Source organism: Mustela putorius, unplaced genomic scaffold (assembly GCF_011764305.1).
Source record: "Mustela putorius furo isolate JIRA1106 unplaced genomic scaffold, ASM1176430v1.1 tig00000832_pilon_pilon_pilon, whole genome shotgun sequence".
Lineage (NCBI taxonomy): Eukaryota > Metazoa > Chordata > Mammalia > Carnivora > Mustelidae > Mustela > Mustela putorius.
The window spans coordinates 7,310,773-7,318,777 of NW_025421491.1; the positions used below are offsets into that span (position 1 = coordinate 7,310,773).

At 38.2% G+C, this 8,005-nt stretch overlaps 1 pseudogene; it reads left to right on the top strand.

Moving 5' to 3' along the window:
- The first annotated feature begins 1,883 nt into the window (after positions 1 to 1,883).
- On the top strand, positions 1,884 to 3,647 carry LOC106006292 (annotated as a pseudogene).
- The last annotated feature ends 4,358 nt before the right edge of the window (positions 3,648 to 8,005 follow it).

The window sequence follows — 8,005 nt, forward strand, 5'->3', positions numbered from 1 at the left end:
TCTCCCTAGGCTGTGTGATTATGAGTTCTGGAATTATTGTGGGTTTTTTTTGTCCTTGTTCTTCTCTTCTTCATTGCAGCATTACTGTCTTCTATAATAAAAATTTGTTTGAATTTGTTGAGTGTTAAGTGCTTTCATTTGCTCTCATGAAAATTATCTAACGGAACTGGGTCCAACATTGTGGTTGACCATGACTGGTCCCTTAAGCAGTAGGATGTAGTTGGTTTCCATGGATCAAAGAGCTTACTGGTAATAAACCTGCTGGATTAGTGTTCACTGGGGAAAATTCATGTGGACAAGGGCAGGAGCAGATGTGAAAATTCCTCACTCTGAGGCAGGTCGCAGCCACCTGATGGGGCGAGATGCTAGCTTCTGGGAGAGCTGACCTTGATTCTTGGGTGGGAAGGCTTTAAGCTTGATGATTAAGGGAGCATTTGCCCTTTTGATGTGGTCAGGGCTGGGGTCCCAACCTTATGAAGCTGTGCAATACAACAAGCAGTGACAAAATTCACCACTTTTCCCTTCATAGTTGGGGAAGCATAAATCTCTTTCCTGGCATGTTCTGAGTGGTTTGGTAGGCAGAATAATGACTCTCTCAAAAATGTCCTTGCTCCAATCCCTGGGACCCATGAATATGTTATATTACATGGTGAGTGAGAATTTAAGTTGTTGATGGAATTAAGTTTGCTAATTAGCTGACCTTAAAATAGAGAGATTATATTGGATTCTTCAGGTCATCCCAACGTGATCATAAGGGTCATATACATGTGGAAGGAGGAAATGGGAAAGTTAGTATCAGAGTAATGCGGTATGAGAAAGACACAAACGGCCATTGTTGGTTTTGAATGAGCCAAAGAATATGAGCAGCTTCTAGAAGCTAGAAAACAAGTTTTCTACTAGAGCCTCCCAAAGGAACACAGCTCTGCTGATCCATTTTTGAATTCCAACTTCCAGAACTGTAAAATAATTAATCTGTGCTGTTTTAAGCCATTAAGTTTGTGGAAATTTGTTACAGCCATAGGGGAAGCTCATACAGGTGCAGGGGAACCTCATACTCATGTTTGAACTTCATGCTTGACCAGTATCAGTCAACCTTAAGAAGCTAGATGGTAGCCACTTATCACAGAACTTTGCAGAGGTCAGCTTCTTCCCCTGCTGGTGACCATTCTTGGACAAAGCAACACTTACCATGTACTCTTGCCTCTCACTAATATTTCTAATTCAAATGTAGAATTAAGTAATTAAGTAACACACAAGTGTAACTTTGAGTTACACTTGCATCTCTTCTTTCTCATGTGAAATATCCTGGTTCCCAACAGCATCAACATTGCTGCATTTGCTTTATCCCAACATCCCCCCCCCCCCCACCACAACACACCCCAGAGTGTATAAAACCAGTATTATTGATGGTACTATTAGTGTTGAAAACAGCTTCATGCTTTATAATTTTTTTCACGTCTCTTTGTCCCACCAAGAATATAGCCCACAGGAGATATGTAATCTAACTCTTCCTTGTAATCTAACTCTTAAGTCAAAATAATTTCTCTCTGCTACTAACCTAATACACCATTAAGTTAATTTGTTTAATTTACTTTCAATTTGTAGGTATTGCTTTTTTAGATTGAATTGTTTTAATTTTATCTGTTTTCGCATGGTTTCAAACTCAAATTTCTAAAACGAGGTGTGTTTTGAAAAGACTACCTTCTTCCTTTTCCTTAAACATTTTTTTTTATAATTTATCCTTCAGTTTTTGAATTTACATGACTATGTATCTCATCTTCCTTTTCTTAGACAAATGTCAGTGTGTGCCTACACGTTTCTTCATCTTTTTTTTTCTTAATTTACAGTATGTTTTGGGTATCACACCGTATGAGAAGATAGAGATAGTCTTTATTACAGATGCTTGGTTGTCCTTATTACAGATGCAAAGGACAAAGTTTAAAAGCTCAAGTTTCTATAACAAAATACCATAGACTAGGTGAGTAAATAACAGAAATTAATTTCTCCATAGTTCTGGAGGCTGGAAATTCAAGATCTAAATTTTTGGCAGAGTCAATATCTGATGGCCATCTTCTCCTGGTGTCCTCACATGGCAGAGAGAGGAAGCAAGCTCTTTCCTGTCTCTTTCTATAAGGGCTCCAACTTTATCATAAGGGTTCTACCCTCATGACCTACTTAACTCCTAAAAGCCCCATCTCCAAATACTATCACATTGGAGATTAGGGTTTCAACATGAAGTTTGGAGGGACACAAGCTTTCAGTCCATAGCAATAGTCTTCCTTTGCAGTCCCCATATAGATGGACATTTGCGTGGTTTTCCAGTGCTTTGTGGTCATAAATAGGAGTATAATGAATGTTCTTGTGTTATGTCATTTGGTACATTCACCAGTTTTGCTAGTCGGAATTCTACCAGAGAAACAGAATCAGTAGGATATTTATTTCAAGGAATTGGCTTGAGGGATTATTGAGGCTTGCTACGTAACTGAAATCTGCAGGGCAGGATTGCAGGATGGACAGACTAAAAATTTAGATACAGGCAATTCCACGAGTGGAATTTCTTATTCTTTTAAGAAGTCTGTGCTCCCAAGGGCTTCCAGCTGGATGAATTGGTCCCACTCAAATTATCTAGGATAAACTTCCTTACTTAACTTAAACTGAATATGGCCCAGGAGGCAGGGTCTGGCCAGGGTGCCCCAAAATGCATGCCTGTGATGTCCGCCTGCCCCACCCCCCAGTTGCTCTAAAGGGAAGTTTGCTGGGAGCTCTTCATCTCCATCCCATCCTTTGAAACCACATTCATGGGTCGCTTGGCAGACCCCAGCTGCCAAAATGGCAAAACAGTTGGAGAACAAGTATGCTTTTTAGAAGGTTGAACAGTTGAAGAGTACAGAAGATAAACTTGTAGTAGTGAACTTCTCAGCCATGTGGTGTGGGCCTTGCGAAATGATCTTTTCTCTCATTGTCTCTCTGAGAAGTATTCTAACGTGGTGTTCCTTGAGGTCCACATCGATGACAGGGTATTGCTACAGAGTGTGAAGTCAAATTCATGGCAGCCTTACAGTTTTTTTTTAAAAAGGAGAAAAAAATAGATGAGTTTTCTGGATCAAATAAGGAAAAACTTGAAGCCACCATGAATGAGTTAATCTAATTATATTTTCTGAGAACATAACCAGACATTGACTGTTTAAAACTTGTAATTTTTTTTCATTTACATCAAGTATGAAGACTGTAGACCCACCTGCCATCTGATATAAGTGACAATAAAATATTAATTCTCTCCTTAAAAAAATAGTGGATTATCAACTCTAATCCCATCTACAAAATACTTTCATAGCAACATCTAGATTCATGTTTGAGTGAATAAATGGGGACTACAGTCTAGCCAGATTGACACACTAAAACTGACAACCATGCCAGTATGCCTTTGGATAGATTTCTAAATGTGGAATTGCCGAGTCAAAGGGTATATGCATATATGATTTTTCTACAGATTGTCAAATTCCTTTCCCAAAGGATTGTAGCATTTTATATTCTAGCTACCAATGTATGAGAACACCTGTTTCCCTACAGCTTCACTAAGAAAATATATTTAAGGTTTTAATCGGTTGGATAGATAAAACATGTTACCTGATTATAGTCTTATTTTGTGTATCTTTTATTATATATAAAGTTGGGCGTTGTGGTAGGTTGGATTGCTCTTCTTAATCTGTCACCACTTGCTTCTGGCATATAACCATGTAGTACACTAGAATAGATGTGGTCTATTTTCCTGCCTACTGGGCTGAATGTTTATGTCCCCCTTAAAATGTGTATGTTGAAGTTGTGATCTCCAATGTGATCATAGTTGGAGATGAGGCTTTTGGAAGGTGATTAGGTCATGAAGGGTGAAGATTTATGAGTGAGATTACCTTTATAAGAAAAAGCAAAAGAGAGATAATCTCTTTCCCCACCATATGATGATACAGCAAGAAGGCAGAAAGCTAGAAATATAAGCTAGAAAGAAGATACTCCCAAGGCCATGCTGGCACCCTGATTGTGGACTTCTAGCTTTTAGAACTACGAGAAATAAATGTTTGTTGTGGTAGACCACCCAGTTTGATATTCTGTTATAGAACCTGGAACTGAACTAAGATAGTGCTCCAGTGTTTTCCTGTGGACAATGGAACATTAGTGGATGAATGCATATAAAAGCTTAAAATGTGCCTTAAGTGAATTAATTGGCTTCTCCTGTGGTCTGTGATCTGTCATGAGAAGAGCATGCAGTGAATAATCCCTGGTTCAAGGTGAAGACAGCAGACACATTGAGTAGAACTGAATCTAGTATTTATCCTGCAGCCTGGAACTTAGAACTTGAACCCCAGGGTCTGGAACCCCAGGTAGTCCAGCATATTTGTAGCCAACTTGGAGACCTGTAGTGAGAAACATGTGGTTTCTATTTTTAAGGCACTGGGGTTATTTGTTACACAGCAGTATGGACATCATGACTGATTAATACAGCATATTTCCATCAGTTTAAGTCTGCTTTTGTATCTTTGAGGAGTATAATGCTTTATAAGATTTGAAGTGTTGTCATATAATATTTTAAAAATTCTCTTCTGGGGGCACCTGGGTGGCTCAGTGGGTTAAAGCCTCTGCCTTCGGCTCAGGTCATGATCTCAGGGTCCTGGAATCAAGCCCCACATCAGGCTCTCTGCTCAGCGGACAACCTGCTTCCCCCTCTCTCTCTGCCTACTTGGGATCTCTCTCTGTCAAATTAAAAAAAAAAAACAAAACTAAAAAAAATTTCTCTTCTGTGTTTATTTCTATAGCCTTAAAATTTTTTTAAATTTTTTTTTCACTTAACAAATATCTACAAAGTACCCATATGTACTAGGCAATTTTCTGGTGCTGAGAATGCAGTGGCCACAAGGCTCACATGGGACTTAAATTCTTGTGGTTTTCTTTCATTAGACTTGCTTGAGGTCTGTGTATTTCATTGGTCTTTTCCAAAAAACTAGCTCTTGAATCTACTTTCTAAGATTCACTTCCTCTTCCATACTACATTACCTTCTTTTTTTAGCTTTATGCTTCCTTCTCCTTTATTTTGGTTTATTTTAGTGTTCTTTTTTTTCTAATTCCTTAAGTTGAATTTTAACCTTCCTTCCTTCCTCTCTTTCTTTTAAATAAACTTAAAGCTAAAAATTGTTTTTAAATACCACATTTCAATTTCACTAGTGTTTGTATATATTGTCATGATTTTATTCATTTCTAATGAGCCCATCATCAAAATTTCAATTTATTCAAGTATTTTATAAAAGATTAAAAAAAAACATTGCTAGGTTGTTATCTCTTTTTGTGTGGTTTGTTTTATAACAGTCTGTTCTTGTGTTTTCAGACAGAATTTTCTCTTTAAATCTCTTTGGGGGAAGGTATTTCTAGTTATGGAGTCATGAGGGGACTGGGCACTGGAAATCGACCAAAAGCAGATAACAAATTGAAAAGTCTTCATTCTTGACAAGCTACTGGAACTTCAGGTAAGAACAGTAGGAGTATGGCCATTTGCACTCAAACTATATCCATCCTTCCCTTCTCCCCTCAGCCCAACTTGACTAGCAAGAATCGTAGTTTTATCAGCATCGGGATAATCATGGAATCTCATAGCTTTGCTGCCAGAGGGGAGGAACTCAGTTTGGGTGCGTGGAGGAGGTGGTGGAAACATTTGACTTTGTTGTTTAGAAGGGATGGACATGGTTGGGAACAAATAAAAATGCAGCTTGGAAAGCCTGAATGGGGTGCATGGTGGACCAGCCAGGAATTAAATGGGGGAGATCCTGGAAATGAGAGATCCTTAGAAAGGCTGAGATCACCTGCTCAGTGAGAAGCCTGCTTCTCCCTCTCCCACTCCCCCTGCTTGTGTTCCCTCTCTCACTGTCTCTCTCTTTGTCAAATAAATAAATAAAATCTAAAAAAAAAAGAAAAGAAAATTAAAGCAGAATTAAGAAGTAATGCCCTCTCCTTCCATTTAATAAAGAAATATTAAGAAAAGATACAATGCAAGGAAAACACCACCAGCCTTTCACGTCAGGCTAAAGAATCAGTGATTTTTCTCTTTCATTTCCCAATTCCTATATTCTTATCTACATGGGTAGAAAAAAAAGAATTGCTACAGTGCTTATCTAAAAATATTTATTTTAAGTATTTTATCTTATTTTAAAGATTTATTTATTGATTTTTGAGAGAGAAGAGCGAGAAAGCATGGGCAGTAGGGAGGGGCAGAGGGGGACAGTCTGAAGCTGACTCCATGCTAAGTGAAAAGCCTGATGGGGGACCCAATCTCATGATCCTGACATCACAAGTGGAAACCCAGTGTCAGGCCCTTCACTGACTGTGCCACCCGGGCACCTGAAGATACTAATTTTAAGTAATCTTTACACCCAGCGTGGGGCTCAAACTCCCTGAGATTGAGATTCTCATGCTCTACTGACTGAGCCAGGTAGGTGCCCCCTAAGCTTGTTTATTTTTAAAACAACACTGATGAGGCACACAAGAAAAAGGAAATATAATCTATACTCAATTAAAAAAAAAAACAAAAGGACAGTCAATAGAAACTGCTCAGGGTTAGCCCAGATGTTGGGTTATAGACAAAGAATTCTAAGAAGTCATTATAAATATGTTCAAAGAATTAGAAGAAATTATTTTCAAATAATCAAATGAATATTTGATGATGATGACTTAACATACATGGAAAATAAGTAGAGAATTAGAAGGGTAAGAAAGGACCAAATAGAAATTCTAGAATTGAAAGATGCTATACAGAAGTCCTCCCTTATCCATGGGTGTTATGGTCCAAGAATCCCAGTGGATGCCTGAAACCCTGGGTAGTACCCTATATATACCATATTTTTATCTATACAGATATGTTATCTATATGATAACATTTGCCTTATCTTTAATTTTTATTTTTTAAAAGATTTTATTTATGTATTTGAGAGAGAGCAAGAGCACATATAGCAGGGAGGGGCAGAGGAAGAGGGAAAAGCAGACTCCCCCATGAGCAGGGCGCCTGATGCCAGGCTCGATCCCAGGACCCTGACCTGAGACAAAGGCAGAAGCTTAACCAACGGAGCCACCCAGGTGCTCCAACCTTTACTTTATAAATCAGCACAGGAAGAGATTAACAATAATAACTAACAATAAATATAGCAATTATAACAATATACTGTAATAAAAATTATATAAATATGGTCTCTTTCTCTGTCTCTCAAGATATTTTATTGTACTGTGCTCGCCTTTCTTTTTGTGATGGTGCGAGATGATAACACGCCTATGTGATGAGTGAAGTGAGGTCAGTGACATAGGCATGTGACCTAGTGTTGGGCTACTACTGATCATGTGACAATACATCAGAAAGAGGATCATCTGCTTCTGGACTGCAGTTGACTGTGGTTAACTGAAACCATGGCAAGGAAGCTATGGGTGAGGGGTGCTACATAACTGAAATAAAAATTGACTCGATGGGTCCAATAGCAGATTTGAGATCGCAGAGTTAAAGATGAGACTTAAAGAAAGATCAATAGAAGTAATTCAATCAGAAAAATGCAGAGAAAAAAGATGGAAGTAAAAAAAAAAAACCAGTAGGACATCATAAAGTATATAACATACACGCAATGGGAGTCCCAGAAAGAGAGGAAAGAGAGGAGGGTGTAGACAAAAAAAAATATTTGAAGAAGTAATGACCATAAACTCCCAAATTGGATGAAAAACTTTTTACCTACATATGTAAGAATCTCAGTGAATCCCCAAAATTATAAACATAAAGAGAACCACAATGAGACATATCATAGTCCAACTACCCAAAGCCAAAAATAAAAGGAAATCTTGAAACCAGCAAGAGAAAAACAACTCTGCACACACAGAGCTTTAACAATACAGTCGTTAAACAGCTGTCTTCTCATCAGAAACAACGCAGACCCAAAGACGGAGAAGCACCAATGAACGTGCTGAAAATGTTCTTCAAAAATGAAGG